Raw genomic sequence first — 20820 nt, forward strand, 5'->3', positions numbered from 1 at the left:
GCGTCGTGGTCTAGGTCAACTATTAAGCCACGCTTATCTCCGCTATATAAGACCTGACCTCGTGGTGACCTACCTACACCAACCAGCAAAATAGAATTCTACGAGTGTTTCTGTTCGCCCCTGTAGTTAGAACCGAATACCTAGAACATGTACAAATATATTATGCTTCTTTTTAAAAAAAATTTTCTTATTCCAGGTGTTTCGCATATTATCCGAGTCAACAGAAGGAGTTCGTCTTTACGATCAGCTCCTTCCGACCATCTCCGAGATGTCATCCGGAGAGTTGAAGTTTGCTCTTGCCATCCGGTCTCTTCTCCAGAGTATCGTCAGAGGTACAATGATTTATATTAAGAATATCTTCAATATAATTAGCCCTAGCATTTCAAGTGGATGAATGTTTAATTAGTAAGAATCATGATACCACTTAAAAAGTTGTCAATTTGCTTTAAAAGGGTATTTGTGGGGGATAAATGTAAAGGTGTACATATAAATGAAAATATTGAGTGTTTTATTATGAGGTACAGCACAGTACAAGCTTTTAGGTATGATTTTGTCACCGCTAAATCTGCATTACACATTTTGTAATCTACTTTTATTTCCAAAATCTGGTTAAACTGCCTGGGTTTTTCTCACAGTAGGAGCAGAAATAGGCACTCCTTGATTAATCACGCCTCCATCACTGTGTCAAGCTCTGCTGACCTGGCTCTGTCAATGGAATGTGGCTGTGTACTATTTACACTTTGGAGGTCACATTGAAGCAACACTTAGCAATGATAGGGAATTACGCAGTGCAGTATATATTTTATTTCAATATTGTTGCTGCTAGTGAGTTGTACTAAACAAGTATCCACTATGTATTTCATAACATTGTAATTTGTTTTGGCATTCTCAATTTTTGTTTCGGATATACTGTATATATAGGGATGCTGTAATCTAAAATTAGGTTTTGCATACATCAAGAGTACGTTTGTGGCTCCTCACGAGTTGTACTTGCTCAGAAATATATACTGTACAGTAATGTTATATACAGGTTGCACTTAAAAAAATCCAAACATCATTTATCCCCAAACTGTGAACATCCAAAAGTGATCGCATTGATTATAAAAATTTACCGCGCTGCCAGATGATGGCGTTTGAGCACACTAAGCTAAGATATCATCACCGGGGCATTTTCTCGTAGTCGGTCACTGAGTTACACCCTCCGACTCGCCGTCACCCGCACTTACGAACGGGATCCCAATACATTCACCTCAAAAAGTTGTAATTAAACTGTCATTATTTTCATCATTGTTTAACAGCACTTTATGTTATGTAACCTAAAGTATGGGTCCAGGAACTTATCCCTGTTGTAAGTTGCGGACGGCCTGTATTATTGTTAACATTATATTTTGAGTTCCTTAGTTTAGTGTGTTTGTTATACCTGTACATGCAGTATTATATATTAGTTTATAGTTGTCATATATGTAGTATTTTATTTGGTGCTTAATGAAATATTAGGGTTTTTAATAATGACCTTGAGTTAGCCAACAAGTTCAGTTATCTGAAACATTTTGGATTTTTGAAGTGGAACCTATATTTCAACTCCCTCCTCCAAATATTAATGTACTATAGGAACAGAAATGGTTGATTTAAATTATTGCTCCAAACTGCACCACACCATAGTGCCATCTTTGGCATATACAGTAAATGAACTTTTGTAAACTGTACTGTACATATTTAATGTCACATGATGTGACAATGTTTGTTTGGTCAAGTGATGTATAGTGCATGTCATTAGTGTAACGGTCGGTGCCAAATCATCGTTATTTGGCGCCATTCATTTTTAGATATACCTGTATCTCATTTATGAGACATTGTTTATCTAAGCCAAGAGTTGTTACGTCTTGCATATTTCATCTCCGTCGTCAGAAAATGTAACGGCGCGATGTTGAGCAATTTGTTGCCAGACTATGGATGATAGATAGGATCTGTACATATCATATTAAGTCTTCAACACAAGATATTTATTGTCAACTCTAAATGAAATATGTTGTGAATAAAACTTTTCAATTTGTGTTACCAAAGTGAGAATAAAAGATTGTCTCCGGCCAGCTTTTTTCTTTTATTATGTCCCGTAATATTCCCCCCGCCGAGAGCCTCCGTCGTTTGCTTTTAATGTATACGGAGACCGAAATCACAAATTGACGGTTTACGACGAGACGCGAACGTGCAACGTCACGAAAGAAATATTGGCCGAACATTTATGGTAAATAATGTATTTCTTCACTGCCACACGATCAGAGTTTCGTTGTTTTACCCCGTAATTTCCTTCATGTTTCGTGCCCTGCCCGCTATGGGTGATTTATGATCGTAGATAGAGAAAAAAAATCTTAAAATTAAAGAAAAAGTTGTATCATTTTTATTACGATCATCCAAACATTTGTGGATAAAATGAATGAAATAGAAAAACTGCTTCTGGTGTTAAACCACGGCTTTGAGACTGTCTCGGCGACCGACGCCGAGCCCACGTGTTTCCGAGGGGCCGTCTCCACCTTTCAGTGGTGTCCCCGAAGATACTACTACTACTACTAATGTTTGGAAAGGCAGTTGTCAACATACCATCTGGAAAGGCTTGTCACTGACTTGTCAGATTCAGAAGAGAAAATGTCTTTAAATTGCAAAAACTCCTCTAGAACAGATGCTTCCAGGTCACTGGAATAGGTACTGACAGCCAATGGTGTCATACTCCGTTAAGGTAAACCGCTTCTTTATTTCTATTCATTCGTAATATGGTGTAGAAATTGTCCACCTTGGATCAAGTTGAGTTTCAGTGCCAACTGATTCATCCAAGAAATGTTTTCTCTTTTTTGTTGTCGTTGTAGACAGGCTCGGCCTGATCTTCTATTTCATCCAACTGACCCCGTCTCATTTCTGAGACGAAGATGATCAAGCTCTCATACAGTTTCACAACTGACAGAAGGTGGGTGTGAACTTTTTGAAGTGATAAGCTGGTTGCATTAAACCTTGTTAAGATTTGATACTATTTTACAGCAAGAAGTGGTGTTTCAAATGCTTGCATTCGTCTTATGAGGCCTTGACCTTGAAGCTACTGTCGGAACATATTTTGTTCTCCAGTGCTGACTTTATCTCAAGGTAATGTAAAAACACTGCAGCCAGTTTGTGAAAGGGATTTCGCTACAATCCCTTCAGCCGGTAGTGCAGCTGATGATCCCAACTATATGTGGAGGTTGAGAAGTAGTTGTATAAGGTTTGCAAAAATCCGGAATTTGAAAGAGACCCAAGGCAACTGATGTTCCTACAAGGTTCAAGGAGTGACCTGCACAAGGGACGTAATATGCCAGCCTTTATTCTGGCAGTGTAAATGGCTGACATAGTGGCAGCATTGTCATAACTCTGCCCTCAAGACGAACTTCTGTAATTAACTGTACAATAGTTGAGGCTATGCTCTGTGCACCATGGTCATGTATATGTCTATGAAGTTATAAAAATCGCTCAACTATGAATGTAAGTTGGTCAGTATGACTAACATCCGGTGTGGAATCTACACTAACTGACTAATATTTGTCTCGTTTCACTTCACTTATGATAATTGATTGACCATTTGCTGACAAATCGTTTTTGAGAGATATGAAGTGTTTGCACAGCACCAGATGCTGTGCAAGAAAAGTGTCCAATTTGGCCAGGAGTTGCAAGGTAATTCCCATTGTTGCTAGAGCCTATTCTTTCATCACTACCTCTGAGAGGAAGACCTCTCGATGTTAAAATTTGTAGTGTTTCAACTATGCGCAATAGACGTTCTTTGCATTATTTTCTCTCCAATTGTAGTTGCAAAGCCAAAGTGGAATGAATTCGCCTTGCTGTAATTGCCCTCACACCCCAACTGAAATTTGATGCTCTCTGCCACTTTCACGTTCGGCAACTGTACGCCGGCAGTTTTTCCAGTCGCTAAACGCAAAATACATCTCCAGTTTTTGGAGAATACACAAGCCATTCCCTTTGTCATCATGTAAACAAGGATTTGGGCACATACCGAACTCTTTCCTTTTCACTTGTTGAGAAGTGACCTTGTTCACAATTTAGATCAAGAGAATGATTTAGTAAATAGTCAATGGGTTTATCATCAACTGTCAGCCGGATCACTCGACACCGGTTCCATAGAATGTTTCTTATAATTCAACTGAGATGAATCGGACGAAGCTTCAGTCACAGGTTGGAGAAAGGAAACTCTTAATGGTGGTTTTCTTCTATAAAATATATTATATACAAAACAGTCTGGTGCTTGGAAGAGGAGACGAGACGCGGCGTGTTCAGGAACGTAGGGTAGAATGAATTTCAACGGCGAGACCGAGAGGTCATACACTCGGCTACCGGAAGTAAACCCGGATGCCAGCGTCGCAGGTGGCGACCCCCCACCCCCGTGAGAAAGTCGCCGAATCCCGTCTCATTGGAATGCGGCTAGGCTCGTCAGTTTGTAGGAGAGTATCCACTACGGTACTTGCATTGCTGTAGGTGGCGATTTACTTAATCTCAGCTGACCTCGTTTCGTCATCCGAATGACTAAAGTGAACCTCTACTGTGTCATCCTCTGGGAGTTTACTGTCACTGGGCTCTGAATCTCCTTTTGGTTTAAAAAAATGTCAGCTTTGGCTACTTTTAAGTTCCTCTTTCGTGAGCAGGGCCTCTCTACATATCAGGGCTGGTCGACTTGAAACCACACGAATGACTCCAGTCATGTCTCACTTTTGTGTGTGTTGGGAATTTGTACACTATCAATAAATATACAGTTAATGAAAAATGTCTCAATGTTTTAATTTCCTCAATATAACTGCATATGGCTTCCAAATTCTGCAAAGAAGTGTTCAAATTTCAATATTTTCCCGGGGGGGCTTACAGCTCCCCCGGAACTCCCAGATGTTTAGGCTCGTTTCACTCGCCACCCCACAAAGAGGCTGGCTGCCCATGGGTAGTGTGTGCAGGTCAGAGTTGGCGGTACAGTGTGTGAGAAAAGTGTTTCAATACGGTTGGTAAATTCGATTTGACGTTCGGGCATCCAAATGATCTAATTTCAGTAGTACTTGGAAACATCTGGCTATCCCCAAGGACAAGCCACTCGTGTAGTTTTACTAACAACAAAGACAGTTGAAGCTTTCACCATCACTTAATGGATGTTCCAACTATAATCAGATATCTAAGTTGCCTTAACATATACCACCACTGTTGCAATTTCCAATTCTGTGTCGTTATATTAAAGGCCCGTCGTTGAGCGAAATCATGGTCAGCCTGCCTGGTGGTATATAAGTATTACAAATGTTATACGTACGTGTTCCCCGCTCAGTGTATAACCAAATGCAATGTACAATATTGGCGTGACAGGAGATTGTTTATGTAATGAGGACATTCGTGTGTGTTCTTCGTTCTCGTCCCATAGCTTCCTGTTTATGCATATCATAACTCAATCCATTTTTATGGATTACAAATCTCACCTGCAAGTAATCTTCCTCGAGTATTTCATAGCAGGTATTATGCGAGACAAACTTTGTTTCGATATCCTCGTGACGTGTAGGTGCATACCAGTTGAAAGATATACAAGCGTTGCCTCTAGAGATATACTTTCCCTCATATTGGTATCCTGGTTTTTTTTATATATGGTTCCACTTTCGCTCGAAATTTGTAAAAGGTGTTAGAGTCCTTTGTCATGTCTCGCTCGTGTCCATCTTGCCGTTCACGTAAAATCGTGGCATGACTTCAATACTTTTTTCCGACCTAACCACCATCCCCTTTTTCTGCATTTGCACATAGCAGCAATTATTATAGTACACAACGATATGATCTTTGCTTTTCACTGTCGGGCGATTATTCGTGCGATCGTAGCGTATCCGCCACTGCAGACCACTTACTAGCGCCCGACTATGACTGACGCCAATCACCCCCGTGTGTACAACACACAAGCTTTGCCCGGTAAAGGGTCAAAGCCCGCCGGGCACTGCTCGATCGTGTGGACGGGGCTTTAGGAACAAGGAAGTCTCGGGTGCACTCTAAGATGGAAAGAAAACGGAGGACTCAGACGTCCTGAGAAATCGGACGTCTCAGACGGGTGACTCGTTAAAGAAGGTATAGCTACACGTTAACTCACAAACCACCCTCCGCTTTTATTCTCCTTCTGTACTTCCCACTTAACTATACCTTGCTCTAAATATCCTTGTTGACGGTTCTCTTATCTCTGACATGCACAACCGTCGTTATTACATCTTTAACCCACTTTGCTTTTTCAATGCCATTTGTCTCCATTTCAAAGCCTTTCCCATGTTGAACAAGTAAAAGGCAGTCTTTTGAGATGAAAATACTCTAATATACATTGCGGCGGAAATCCTATTGAAGAAGCGTTTTAGAATTGTCCAAACTACAGACTACATGACCAGACCTCTAATTTTACCTTGATTTCGACTGAATATTGAAAGACTTGGGTCTATATTTAGTATTGCAGTGGTCATAGATGGAAGTTCATATTTTTATTTATAGGTTAGACTTTCATATGTCTTGCTTGGAATTTAGTATTTTACCACTTCTGGTGTTATTAGACAATACTAAGATTAGTTTAAACCAGTGATGATCGTACTTTAGTACAGGGCCACTGTGGATACGAGAATGTGTACTTTGAACGATTGGAAAGTAAAAAGCCACACATTAATGTCATCATTTGTCTATTGGGTTATGTTGTGAAAAAGTAATACTAATTTAAGAGGAGTAGAGCTGTATTTCCCGAAGCGTTTAACACCATTAAGTAGAGTATTTGAGAACTATTTATGGGCAAACTTTCAAACAGCAGACGTAGTCGAGATTTTATTATACTCTGGGTTTTGATTTAGTAAAAGCAAGGATTTGGATTATTCCATAAATAGAAAAACTTTATTGGTTACATATACTGGATATTCAATATGTACAAGTTTGACTTTACTTGCACAGAATGTAATGCAATACAGCTCATGACCCACAAATGGGGTAGAAGAAATAACAAAGCAGTTTTTTTGGAGACCAATTTCTTGTAGTTTAACACTAGAAAACTCACTGTAATGCTGTGGGAAGGATCCACTAACCGCGGTAGAACTGGAGTAGGAAAGGAATTGTTGCGATCGAGTTCTCCAGCAACAGGTAAATTTTGTAGACGCTCCGAATTGTTCTTGTGGTGACACTGCAGCTACCTCGGTCAACTCGTATAGGGTTTATGGTCGTTTGAGGAGCGTGTTCTAGAAATAGCAAGAAGATTAATGTTATGTAAGCCTGGTTTAACGCGAAACTTATTTAAAAAGTTTAGTTTAGGTAATATCAAGACTAATAAAATTTACCTTTTTTTTTTTTTGTCAAGTGAAATTTTAAACAATAGCTTCCCAATCGCCAACAAATAATTTACAATTTGAAGATACACTTACAGTACAGAAGATGTTGTAGCGTCGTCGCGTGCCAGTGTTCTGTGTTGACGTCCGTCTACCAGGCTTTATATACAGGCGGCCCACACTCCCTGACCAATCACAAGCTGTTTTAGGTGAAATTGTAGCCAATGGGAACATTGCCTTGTTATGACGTCAAAGTGACGCCGGCAGGTTTGGTTGTTTGATGACGAGTAAACGATTTAAACTTTATTGTGACACGAAAGTAGTGTAAAACGTGAAAGGAAAATATTATGAAATCGTATTCACTGCTTTATTTATGTTGGATAGAAATTGTGAATATATTACAACAGCAATATTGGCCTCACTTTAAGTGTGAGACATTGTTAAGAGACATATACATGAAAATAGTACTATTGTAATATTAAAAAAAGTCATAAACTTAAATAGAATAGCCTAAAGAAGTTAATATGAGGAATAAAATAAGATCACAAAGAGAGAAAAACAATGAACAACAAAGCACCGAGTTAATATTAACCTTTACTTGAAATTGACCATACAGCAGAAACACTAAAATTAACAAAAGACAGACATATGTTACAACAATGGAGAAGAAAACCTACACGTTACAACAAAGTAGAGTAGAGTCGTGAGCAGGGCCGGATTGAAGAGTGGGCAAAGTGGGCAGTTGCTACTCGTTGAAATTCACGACTAGCTGGTTTTCCTATGAACCGTCTATTTTTAATGAATGCTGTTGTTTGTGTTGCTAATAATATGATATTTAGAATTGCGGAACTCCCAGAGGTTTAGGTTAGCTTCACTCGCCACCCCACCTTCTTGGGGTAGTTATAATGAGGGGAGCCTCCACAGGTGTAATAAATCCGGCACTGGTGGTAAGTGCTGTTTGTCCTCTGCGGATGAATATAATATACTCGTCAGTTACATGGGGTATGGCTTACATAGACCAGTTTCTAGTTGACATAGCAATGGTTAGAGAGATATTTACTATCACAATTTGATAATGATTTATTGGGTCAGGTCTCAGCTCACACGTACTACAGTACTTTGGAGAGTAAATGTGGTACCTGATAATATAGCGTACATTTATGTCAAGGAATTATTATATAACATTTAGTAGCATGTGGATTAGTACACGTAACATGGCATAGTATAGAATGTTAGCACGATAGTTTTGTTTTACATTGTTATAATTAAGTTATAAATATATACTGTACGTAAAGTATTTGACGGTAATGGGAAAACATTATTCGGGTCGTGACTTTATTAAATTGACCGTTGATAGTTCTCACCAAGGAATGGAGATGTGAGTGACTGACTGAAGGGTATCTTGTTATTTGCATCTTGGAAGAAAACTTTATTGACTACGATACTGCCACCTATGTCTATGGTGCAAATACCCAAGAGCAGTTTATCTGGGATAATCCCCTCGTTTGGTTGTGACGGTGTTTACCGGAGAAGAAGTTCGGGGTCCCGGAAAGCAAGAATGTGGCAGTTTTGAGCTCATATATTTTGGCTATATTTCATGAAATGGACTTTGTTGGAGTTTGTTTGAATAATGTTGAAGATGACACCAGAGTTTTTTTTAATGTATCCTTGTACTTTGACGCCAAGGTGAAGAATAAAATGTTGAAAATTTGAAGTTATTCGAATGAGGTGGTTCGGTGAGCAGAGAGCAAATAATTTGACGGTTCGGCGGGAAGGTTGGGGTATTTAAAGGTCGAACCGGCAAGGATGCATCAGTTACAATCCGATCCTTGTGTCTGGTGTTAGAACTCCTTTAGTTTGTGAAGAAGAAAAGAAAAGAAAAGTAAAGTGTAGTATATAAAGTAGTGTTTAGACATTTGTTTGTTTGGCTGTTAGTGTTCCGCATTGGAAATGTTTTCTTAAACATTTTCTGTGGTTTTTAATAGAAGTATTTGACTTGTGGCGTGTGAAACGTAATTAAGATTTGTGTCTGTGGTTAACTAGGGAGATTTTGAAGTTGTTATTAATTCAAGTTGTTAGAGTAGAGGATATTTAAATTGAAGACGGTAGTTTAATTGAAATGAAATCCTTTAAGTGTTAAGTGGTTTAAAAAGTTGAAGTGTTAATAGTGTAGTTTGTGAAATTGGCGGAATATGTTGTGTTTTTGCAAGAAATCGTGTTATTTCGTTGGTGAGTGATGGAAAGTGAATTCATGAGCATGTAGATTGTGTAGCAAGTTCATTATTAAAATATTGTCTGTATCTGAAGTTGTTTGGATGCGAAGTTCAATGTAGTTTTAAGTGATGGTGGTGGAATCTTGAAAATGAGTGAGAAGAAAAGAAAGCTGCAGCATTTATGTGTGCTTTGAGCTTGGACTGTTCATAGTGATCGTGGTGGATCTTGAAAATGAGTGAGAAAGAAAAAAGATGCAGCATTTGTGTGCCAAGTAGTAAACCATACGTGTGTGTTTTGAGGCGTATAGTAGGAGATTGGAGGTGTTGTGCATATAGTGAAGTGGAAAAGCAAATAAATGTGCCGACAGCGACGTTTTGGTAAACGAGGGGTGAGGGCAGGTAAGTGACTCTTGATGTTTAGTTTGTTTAGCGAGGTAAAGATAGGGATTTGACATGAATAAGAATATTGATATGGGTGAGCCAATTGGTAGCCTGCTTTGAGTGTATGAAAAATAAGCGGCATAAAGCACGAGACCCAGGGTCGGGTCGATGCATCTTTAGGTGACTACATTCCAAACGTTCGACTTTACTTTTATCCTCTTCGCCACTGATCGGCTTGTTAGCCGCTTGGTCGCGTCTCTTTTCCTTTATATTCTTCACGAAAAGGTCGGCTCGCTAGCCGCCTGAGAGATTGGAGCGCCTGAAGTTGCCTAGCTTATACTACAGACGGGCAAGGGGGGACCTAGTTGAGCTTTATAAGCATCTGAGGGGGCACTACTCAGTTAAGTGTCCTTGCTTGGAGCTGGCGGACGCTCGCCCCACAAGGGGTCACAGCTCAAGATTGAAGAAGCCGGAAAATCGTGAGGGCAAACTTTTTCGGAGTGAGGGTTGTAAATTGTTGGAACAATGTACCAGAGTGTTGTGACGGCATCGAGTGTGAGCTCTTTGAAGAGAAGACTTGACCAACACTGGAGCGGGTTCAGGTACATGGAGGAGCCGGTGCATGCCCAGTATTTGACAACAGTGCGTGACCGATTGCCCGGGCAGCTAGCGAGCTGACCTTTTGGTGAAGAATATAAAGGAAAAGAGACGTGACCGATCAGTGGCGAAGAGGATAAAAGTAAAGTCGAACGTTTTGAATGTAGTCAGCTAAAGATGCATCTAACTGACCCTGGGTCTCGTGCTCGCAATTTTACTTGTGAATACTTAGGCTGTATGTAAAGGTGATTGTGATTGGTGGATGTGTTTTGGGTTGTATGACTTTTAGGAAAATGATTAAAGGAAAGGTAGAATTTTTTGGTAATAAAATAATCCTTGTTATTTAAAGTCATGGGAAGTTAAGATATGTTGGTATATTTGGTGAAATAGTGAAGAAAATTGTATTAATGAGAGTTTTGTAGTGGGTGTTTTTTTAAGAATTTGTAGTAGTTTATTTTCAGAAAATAGCAACCGCAAGGAAGTCGCAGTGGGCTGCCGCATGAGCGTTAAGTTGGAGCCAACTAGCGTGGGAAAGGTTGATTTTTGCAGAGACGTGACCGGCACAGAGGTAGACCCCGAATTTGGAGTTTAGGTGAATGAAATTGTTGAATGGGTGTTGTGTTTGTGCTGTTATATACTGGAGGCTATATAATGGTACTACACTCTCGGTTGTGTGTGTTGATGGTCGTATTTTGTTGTCTGTTATGGTTCATGTGTTAGTTTTATACGCAGACTAGTGTTCTTAATTGTTATTGTGTATGTGCTTTTGTTTCATTAATTTTGACTAGTTTGTTGTAAATTTTGAAGGTTGATGCCTTTTATTGCAGGTGTACGGAAGGCTTATACTGTGGAATAGAGAAGAGAACGTGGCCTAAGTTTGTAGGTGATGGCTAGCTCGTCTACACTTGCGGTGAGGAATTCGTCAATATGGTATTTAAAATGGAAGGTGTAGTTGTTTTTGACTAAAGAGAAGTTGTAGGTGTAATATGAAAATTGAGAAGTGGTTCATGGCTAATATATTTGTATTGAGAATTAGTGTAAGTTTTATTGGTTAGGTAATAAATGCTTTTTTCAGGTTGTTGTTGGAGGTGGAAGGAGCCGGTATTTTTTTGAGGTAGACTAGGGGAATAGTGAGGGTAAGTGACGTTGAAGTTTGTAAAATAGTTGTTAAATTTTCAATTGATTTTTGGTTTTGTGCCGTAGAGCAATAGAAATGTTAAAAGTTGACATTAAAATAAATGATTGTGGCTTGAGTTTGGTAATGTTAAGTTTAAAATGTTGAATTTTGTGCCTCGGCTGTAGATTAAAGAAAATGTAAATGAGTTTTGATAAGTTGAGTTTATTATATAGTAGTGAGAAAGATTTGATAAATGGATAACGAATGACCTTTTTTTTTTCAGGTTGGGGTTTGGTGGTGGTCCTCGGTTCTCTAGTGCACCCAAAAGTGCCTAGAGATGGGCACGGGGAGACATAAGTGAGGTGTATAAACCTGTGAAAGGGCACTACTTAGTCAGAACTAATATTTCCTAACTAATGACACTACTTACCTCTGAGGGTCACAGCCAAAGTGGGGGTGCAACCTTTGGTAAACTGGTACCACGCTCTCCTTACTCACCTGACAGGGGCGTCTCAGGTTATTCAGCCAGAAAGTGGGTTGAACCTGCCTCGACCCTGTGTCCCTGTTGACCTAGCAGTAAAGTAGGTACCAGTTGTAAATCGAAAGTTGCGAATTCGTATCTGGGTAAAAGTCGTCGGAGCTAGCCGACAAAATGTTAAAGACTGGAGGGTTGTATGCCCTTGACATAAAATGCTATGATCCTTTAGGCAAGCACAAAGTTGGCATGCTGCCTAGTTGGGCGGTGTAGGCGCTTGTGCCCTTCACCTTGCATGGGAATAAGGGGAGGGGGGATGCCCCTCGGCCCCTCCCATTCTCAAAAAGTGTGATAATGAGAAATCGAAAAATGTTAGAGTAGAATATAGTGTTGTGTTGACTGTATCGACTAACCAAGAGGAAGTATGGTCGCCATCCAGAGGTGGGGGAGAAGTCGATGTTGGAAAGGAGTCAAGTGTTGTAACCAGTCGCCGTGTGCAGCATGTGCTAAAAGGTAATGTATACTGTTAAGTGGTTGAAGGTGGGGTGTGTTTGATATGAAAATGAAGAGGGACTTTGGTCGTGGTTATTGATGTGGTAATTGTTTTGTACAGGAGTTGTTGCAGTCCAGAAGACGTGATTGGTGTGTGATAATCCAGAGGGACATTAATGCTCGAGTGAATTTTGGAAATGAGAGGCAGTAAATGTGTAAGTATTGTTTATTGAAGTTGTACGTATACTTTGTTATAATTTGAAGAGTAGAGCATTTGTAACATTGACGTATTGTTTTTTGTTTTCATGTTGGTGGTGGAGGAGCGCGTCGACACTGGATACGGTGATGTGAAATTGTGCAATGTATTATTTGAAGGTGAGTTGTTATTGTATTTGAAAGTTGTAGGTAAAGTTTGTTATAAGAGGCAAGTGATATAGGAGTTTTTTCGGGTAGCAGTACCCAGTGATGTTTAAAGTTGGGAGAAATAAGCATGGTGCATTATGGAGGTTGTGTGAAAGGTTTCTGTTTTTCAGGTTTGAGGATGGAGTGGTGGACTGTGTTGAGGAGAAGAAGCAGCAGGGGCGGCGGCGGTAGCAGCAGTTGTTTAAGATAAGTAGTGTGGTGTGGTGCATCGTGAATTGTTTGTGATAGTTTAGGGTCATAGTGAATTTAGTTGTAAGAAATTGAGTAGAATGTAATTGTTGGAAGACGTGTATAGTGATGTAAATTGTAGGTTAGTTTTGGATTAGTATATGTGGAGAATGGATGTAGCAGGTAATAGAAATGTTGGGACTAGTGTAGAGGCATATATATATATAATTGGTGAGTGGCGTTGGAGCGGTTTAGGGCGTGAAAGGTTTATGAATTGTTGTGGGGGAACTAATGTGTTGATGTGTTTGTTTTTTTAGGCCGGATTGGAGTGGTAAGCGGCAGTGATGGTGGAAGAGCTAGTGGTTATTCGGCGACGGAGATGGGAGCGAAAGGGTAAGGAGCCGATTGTTTGTGTTAAAGAGGAAGCGTTTGTTTGAATTTGGTTAAGATGAAAGGTGAATTTGTTGTGGGTATGTATTGTAATTGTATAGAAGTTAGTTGGTAGCAGGCTAGTATTGTTGTTACACACTGGAGGCTGTGTAATGATTGGTACTAGCCTTGGTGAATGGTTTGTAGTAGAGTATGTGTATGTTGGTATTTGTAGCTGTTTAAAAGGAAGCAATTTGGTTTTGGTAGATATGTCTAAGAGAGTGGATGCATGAACACTTTTTGGAATGGTGTTTATTATGGATGTTTTTTTTTCAGTGGAGCGAGTGGTGTAGGGTATGTTCCTCGTGGTAAGAGTAAGGAAGGAGACGACCAAGTATTGTGCGTTTACCTCGGCGGTTACGAAGAAAGGAAGAGGCACGTCGACGACGGAGCCGGGAATAACCGCGGAGGTTGCTCCATACCAAGAGATAGTGTTTTTGTGGGTGAATTATTTGAGCAATGGGAAATGATAGTTTGCCTAGAAGTGTGGCCGTGAAGTGTATATTGTAGGTAGTATAAGAAGAGCACCATGAAGAGTTTCCCGAGTGACGAAGCCGACGGGTGCACTGCCTCGTAGGTATAATGCATTTGATAGAAAAGGCCATTACGAGTTGACCTCCATTGTTGTGTTTTGTCGGTTTCAGATTGAAGCGACGAGGCGAAGTCGCTTTGGCCAAGTCGCTGTAAGGAGCCGAGAAGATGATGTCCTGTTAAAGTATAGCCGTCGTCCCTGTGACTGGAGCCGAGAAGAAGGCGTCCTGTGAACGTATAGCCGTCGTCCCATTGACTGGGGTGTATGGAGCCGAGAAGATGGTGTCCAGTGAATGTATAGGTGTCTGTGACTGGAGCTGAGAAGATGTCCCATGAACTTCTAGCCGTTGTCCTTGTGACCGGGGTGTATGGTGTCCAGTGAATGTATAGCTGTCGTCTCTGTGACTGGAGCCGAGAAGATGTCCCGTGAACTTCTAGCCGTCGTCCCTGTGACTGGAGCCGAGAAGATGGTGTACAGTGAATGTATAGCTGTTGTCCCTGTGACTGGAGCAGAGAAGATGTCCTGTGTTCCAGTGACCGGGGTGTATGGAGCCGAGAGGATGATGTCCTGTGAAGGTATAGGTGTCGTGACTGGAGCCGAGAAGATGTCCTGTGAACCTAATAGCCGTGGTACCAGTGAGGGGAGAAGATGATGTCCTGTGAACGTATAGCCATTGACCGGGGTGTATGGAGCCGAGAAGCTGGTGTCCAGTGAATGTATAGCTGTCGTGTCTGTGACGATGTCGCGTGAACTTCTAGCCGTATGGAGCCGAGAAGATGATGTTCTGTGAATGCATAGGTGTTGTCCCTATGAAGATGATGTACTGTACTGTACTGTATTATATTGCTAAGTGTATAGAATATATGTATTTGAGTTGAATTTTGTGTTTTCTTTATTGCCTGATGTGCATTTTGAGTGACACATAAGGTAGAAGATGACGACGACAAGTGATTAGGCACCAGAAGAAGTGGAGCGACATGAGAAGATGAAGGTAATGTGTGAAGAATTGAGATTAGTTAATGTAATATGATTATATGTAAAGTAAAGTAAAGATGTTGAAACGCATCATTGAGATAATATGATTATATGTAAAGTAAAGTAAAGATGTTGAAATGCATCATTGAGTTTAGTTGATGTAATATGATTATATGTAAAGTAAAGTAAAGATGTTGAAATGCATTATTGAGATTAGTTGATTATAAGTAAAGTAGTTGAAATGCATCATTGAGATTAGTTAATGTGTTGAATAATTTGACTTGTAATGCTGTTTTTGTTTCTCCCTTTTCTGACAGGTACACGGGAACACATGTGGTGTTGTTTAGAGTGTTTATTGAGCAACAAAGGTGATTTTTCAACTGAGAGAGAGTAGTTATTCCTCATTGGTTGTGAGTTGGTGTTTTGATGTTTGTTTGCAAACAAAAGCTCGGACATTGTCGATCTATCACACGACTAGTCCATAGACACGATATCTGTGTCGAGAGAGCTTTATGACTAAACCTATTGTCAATATGGTTAAAGTCAGTTTGCAAACAAAACATTAAAATACTAACTTAAAACTAATTTGGAATAACTACTTTCTTTCAGTTGAAAAATCACCTTTGTTGCTCAATAAACACTCTAAAATAACTTATATAATAAAAAACGGGCTGCCAGAACCTATCTTAAAAAGATAGCGACTTTGAAAAAAAATCCCGTTTTCTGTTCAACTTAAGAAAATGGGAAACCATCAAAGAAAATGGGAAATTTCTCTGGCTCCAAAACTACCGTTTTCTATGACATCCCGTTTTCTCCAAATCCAATATGGCTGTATGTTAACTTAGGAAAAATAAAGACATTGATTATATACTTTCTTTTATTATGCTCAAAATATTTCTATGTCCACATACATGAAAAATATACAGTCCACAAATAATGAAAAAATTTCTAAGTCCACAACACAACAAAAAAATACTAAGTCCACAACACATGAAAAAAATACTAAGTCCACACAACAAAAAATTTCTAAGTCCACAACACAGCAAAAACAACTAAGTCCACACACCATGAAATTTTTCTAAGTCCACAACATGAAAATTTTTCTATGTCCACAAAGAACGAAAAATTTACTAAGTCCACACAACAAAAAATACTAAGTCCACACAACAAAAAAATACTAAGTCCACACAACAAAAAAATACTAAGTCCACACAACAAAAAAATACTAAGTCCACAACACATGAAAAAAATACTAAGTCCACACAACAAAAAAATACTAAGTCCACACAACAAAAAATTACTAAGTCCACAACACATGAAAAAAAACTAAGTCCACAACATGAAAATTTTTCTATGTCCACAAAGAACGAAAAATTTACTAAGTCCACACAACAAAAAAATACTAAGTCCACAACACATGAAAAAAATACTAAGTCCACACAACAAAAAATTACTAAGTCCACACAACAAAAAAATACTAAGTCCACAGCAAAATACTAAGTCCACAACACATGAAAAAAATACTAAGTCCACACAACAAAAAATTACTAAGTCCACACAACAAAAAAATACTAAGTCCACAACACATGAAAAAAAACTAAGTCCACAACATGAAAATTTTTCTATGTCCACAAAAAACGAAAAATTTACTAAGTCCACACAACCAAAAACATACTTAGTCAACACCACAAAAAATACTAAGTCCACACACCATGAAAAATTTTCTAAGTCCACAAAGGATGAAAAATTTTCTAAGTCCACATGACATGAAAAAAAACTAAGTCCACAACATGAAAATTATTCTATGTCCACAAACAACAAAAAATTTTCTAAGTCCACACAACAACAAAAAATACTAATTCCACACATGAAATTATTATAAGTCCATAAAGGATGGAAAATTTTCTAAGTCCACAACACAGGAAAAAAAACTAAGTCCACACAACAACAAAAAAATACTAAGTCCACAACACATGAAAAAATACTAAGTCCACAAAAAAAAAAATACCAAGTCCACACAACATGAAAAATTTCTAAGTCCACAAAGAACGAAAAATTTGTTAAGTCCACATGACATGAAAAAAACCCAAGTACACACATGTAAATATTCTAAGTCCACAACACAGCAAAAACAACTAAGTCCACACACCATGAAATTTTTCTAAGTCCACAACATGAAAATTTTTCTATGTCCACAAAGAACGAAAAATTTACTAAGTCCACACAACCAAAAACATACTTAGTCAACACCACAAAAAATACTAAGTCCACACACCATGAAAAATTTTCTAAGTCCACAAAGGATGAAAAATTTCCTAAGTCCACAACATGAAAATTATTCTATGTCCACAAACAACGAAAAATTTTCTAAGTCCACAACACAGGAAAAAAAACGAAGTCCACACAACAACAAAAAAATACTAAGTCCACACACCATGAAAATTTTCTAAGTCCACACAACATGAAAATTTTCTAAGTCCATAAAGGATAAAAAAATTTTCCAAGTCCACAAACAAAAATTAGTCCAATTCCACAAGAGGAAAAAAAACTAAGTCCACAAACAAAGACAATATTTCAAAGCACAAAATATGAAAAATATACCAAGTCCACACACATTGAAAATTATTACAAGTCCACAGGATAAAATAATACTAACTCCACAACATATGACAATTTTTCTAATTCCACAAACAATGACAATATTTCCAAATACAAAAACAAACAATAAAATAATACAAAGTCCACAAACATCAAAAATATAATAAGTCAACAATCGATGACAATTATTCAAAGTCCACATACATTAAAAGTTATTCTAAGTCCACAAACATTGAAAATTATTACAAGTCCACACAAGTTCAAATAATACTAACTCCACAACATATGAACATTTATCTAAGTCCACAAACAATGAACATTTTTACAAGTCCACACACGATACAAAATTATTCCCGGTCCACGGACGTAATACATTAATACGGAGCCACAGACGATAAAACATTTTCTATATCCACAAACGATAAAATAATAACAAATACACAAAGGCTAAAATAATACTAACTCCACAAACATCATAAATTATTCCAAGTCCACATACATTAACAATTATTACAAGTCCACAGAGGATACAAATTATTCTAAGTCCACACAACATGACAAAAATACTCAGTCTACATTGAAAATTATTCAAAGTCCACAAACGATAAAATAATAACAAGTCCAAATACATATTAATTATTCAAAGTCCACACAGGATCAATTAATACTAAGTCCACAAAGGATATTCAAAGTACACAATCATTATACAAAGTCCACATAAATTGAACATTATTCCAAGTACACAAACAATAAATTATTCAAACTCCACAAAATATTCAAAGTCCACACAACATAACAAAATATTCAAATATCCACAAACATCATTAATTATTCAGTCCACATAAATTGAACATTATTCCAAGTACACAAACAATAAATTATTCAAACTCCACAAAATATTCAAAGTCCACACAAATTGATCATTATTCCAAGTACACAAACAATAAATTATTCAAAGTCCACACAAATTGACAATTATTCAAAATACACAAACAATGAGACATTTTCAAAGGATAACAATTATTCCAATTCCACACAAAATACACAATTATTCAAAGTCCACACGGGATAAAAAATTAGTCCGATTCCACCGGCGTAATACGTTATTCCGAGTTCGCGTGCGTCGATAATTATTGCCGGTCCTCGGACCCGACGCGTAAATTTCCCGTTCCACAAAAGGCAAAACAAATTCAAAGTCGACAAACATTATCAATTATTCAAAGTCCACAAAGGTTAACAATTTCAAGTCCACAAACAACTACAGGTTGTAACTCTCTAGTCCGGCATTCTGTGCTCCGCAAACTCCCGTGGTCCGGAACAATTTTACTTTCTCCAACAGGTACATAGGCAGTTTTTTTTTTTTTTTTCTTGGAAATTATCATTATTATAGCAGGAGTATTAAATTGTGGGTCAGTGACTTATGCCCAGGTGGGCTAATCCCCTAAAAAAAAAAACCCCCCAGGAAATTAAGGTTTGTTTATATCCAGCACTTCAGCTGCTCTCTCTCTCTCTTTGTCTATAGAGTACAACATTTAACCCTTCAGCAATAAATAAGTGTTGCTTTCATATTCTTATGTAGAGTAATGACGATATCTTTTCACATGTGCGCACTCACTTTTTTTATGGTTAACTACTTATATTGTTCCATTTTTTAACATTAAATAACATTACACGTACTTCAAACGAGCATATTAATTTTTTTACATTAATTTTACTGCAGCTAAAATCAGGGTCTTATTTTCTTCAGTTTTATATGTACAACCAATCGGTCACTGGTTTTGTGAGCTTTAACGTAAACGATGCCGGCAGCCGTCTCGTCTCGTCTCGTCTCCTCTGATATTCCACGTATTAATAATAAATTCTAGTGTTAATTTTGCACACACAAACATTAATTCAATAAAAACAAATTCACAAACATCAATTACAATATATATGAACAGTAAATAAGTGTTGCTTTCGTATTCTTACGTAAAGTAATGACGATATCTTTTCGCATGCCCACTTACGCGCGCGATCTCTTTTTTTTCTTTACCGTTATCGTTAGCTACTTCTATTGTTCCATTTATTAACATTACTTAAAACAACCATAGTCATTTGACTACAGCTACAGCCAAGGTCTTATTTTCTTCTCTTTTATATGTAGAACCAGTCAGTCACCGGTTTTGTAATCGACGAAAACAATGCCGTGTGTTTTAATATTCTACGTATTATTAATGAATTGTATTGCTCATTTTGCACACAAACAGTAATTCAATAAAAAAGACATTCAATAATGAATCTTTTCTACACGAGAGAAATGACGCTCTTTACGCGATTGTGCCAGTCGTCTGCACGTTGGCGGGCCGTTCAAACCCGTCGAAATTCCACTTTCCGCCGTCAAAATTTCTATTTATTTATTTTTGGCTCTGTTCCAATAAAATACGTTAAGAATTAAAAACTCTCCAAATTTCACGAGCTACTATACGACATTTAACCCTTCAATATGTCTTCAAAGAGGCCGTGATGCAGAGAAAGTGGTGCTAGTGCTTCCAAGCATAAGCACAAGTCACTATCTATCCAGGAAAAGGGTCAATTTCCATGGTCCGGTCCCGAGGTTGCCCGACTAGAGGTCCGACATTTCGGTCCACAAACATGAAAAATATACAAAATATCTCACTTATTCAAAGTCCACATACATGCAACACATTTTCCAAATCCACAAACCAAAATAATTTCAAACTGCACAAATGACTATACTATAATCAAACAACAACAACAAGTCAAAACATTTTTCAAACTACAAATAACTTCAATCAATTACAAACAAACATATACAAGTCTACAAATATTCGAAGACGACCGATCCGCGGACGATTGACTTTCGTCGACGACGCCACATTTTTTACGACTCCGCGAACGAATCTACGACGACAAAAAATAACTCCGCGACTCCGGCCGTTCCGGTCGATTCCGACGACGCCAAACTCCCGACAAAATATTCCCGGTGCGCAATTGACACCCTTCAAATTAAAACCAATAACTATTCCACAATAAACAATTTCACAAGTCCACAACATTAACTTACACTCTTCAACTATTTCCCGATATAT

General features: G+C 38.3%; 2 long non-coding RNA genes across 2 annotated transcripts; one reads left to right on the plus strand and one right to left on the minus strand.

Moving 5' to 3' along the window:
- Nucleotides 1–6878: 6878 nt before the first annotated feature.
- Nucleotides 6879–7719, minus strand: LOC121868153. The gene is made up of 2 exons (XR_006089331.1): nucleotides 7428–7719; nucleotides 6879–7244 (listed from the first exon to the last, which is right to left on the minus strand). It is a non-coding gene; the product is annotated as an uncharacterized LOC121868153 (long non-coding RNA).
- Nucleotides 7720–12343: 4624 nt separating this feature from the next.
- Nucleotides 12344–13159, plus strand: LOC121868154. The gene is made up of 3 exons (XR_006089332.1): nucleotides 12344–12627; nucleotides 12728–12821; nucleotides 13140–13159. It is a non-coding gene; the product is annotated as an uncharacterized LOC121868154 (long non-coding RNA).
- Nucleotides 13160–20820: the final 7661 nt, after the last annotated feature.

The sequence above is a fragment of the Homarus americanus genome, unplaced genomic scaffold (genome assembly GCF_018991925.1).
Source record: "Homarus americanus isolate GMGI-L3 unplaced genomic scaffold, GMGI_Hamer_2.0 scaffold51031, whole genome shotgun sequence".
NCBI classification, from domain to species: domain Eukaryota; kingdom Metazoa; phylum Arthropoda; class Malacostraca; order Decapoda; family Nephropidae; genus Homarus; species Homarus americanus.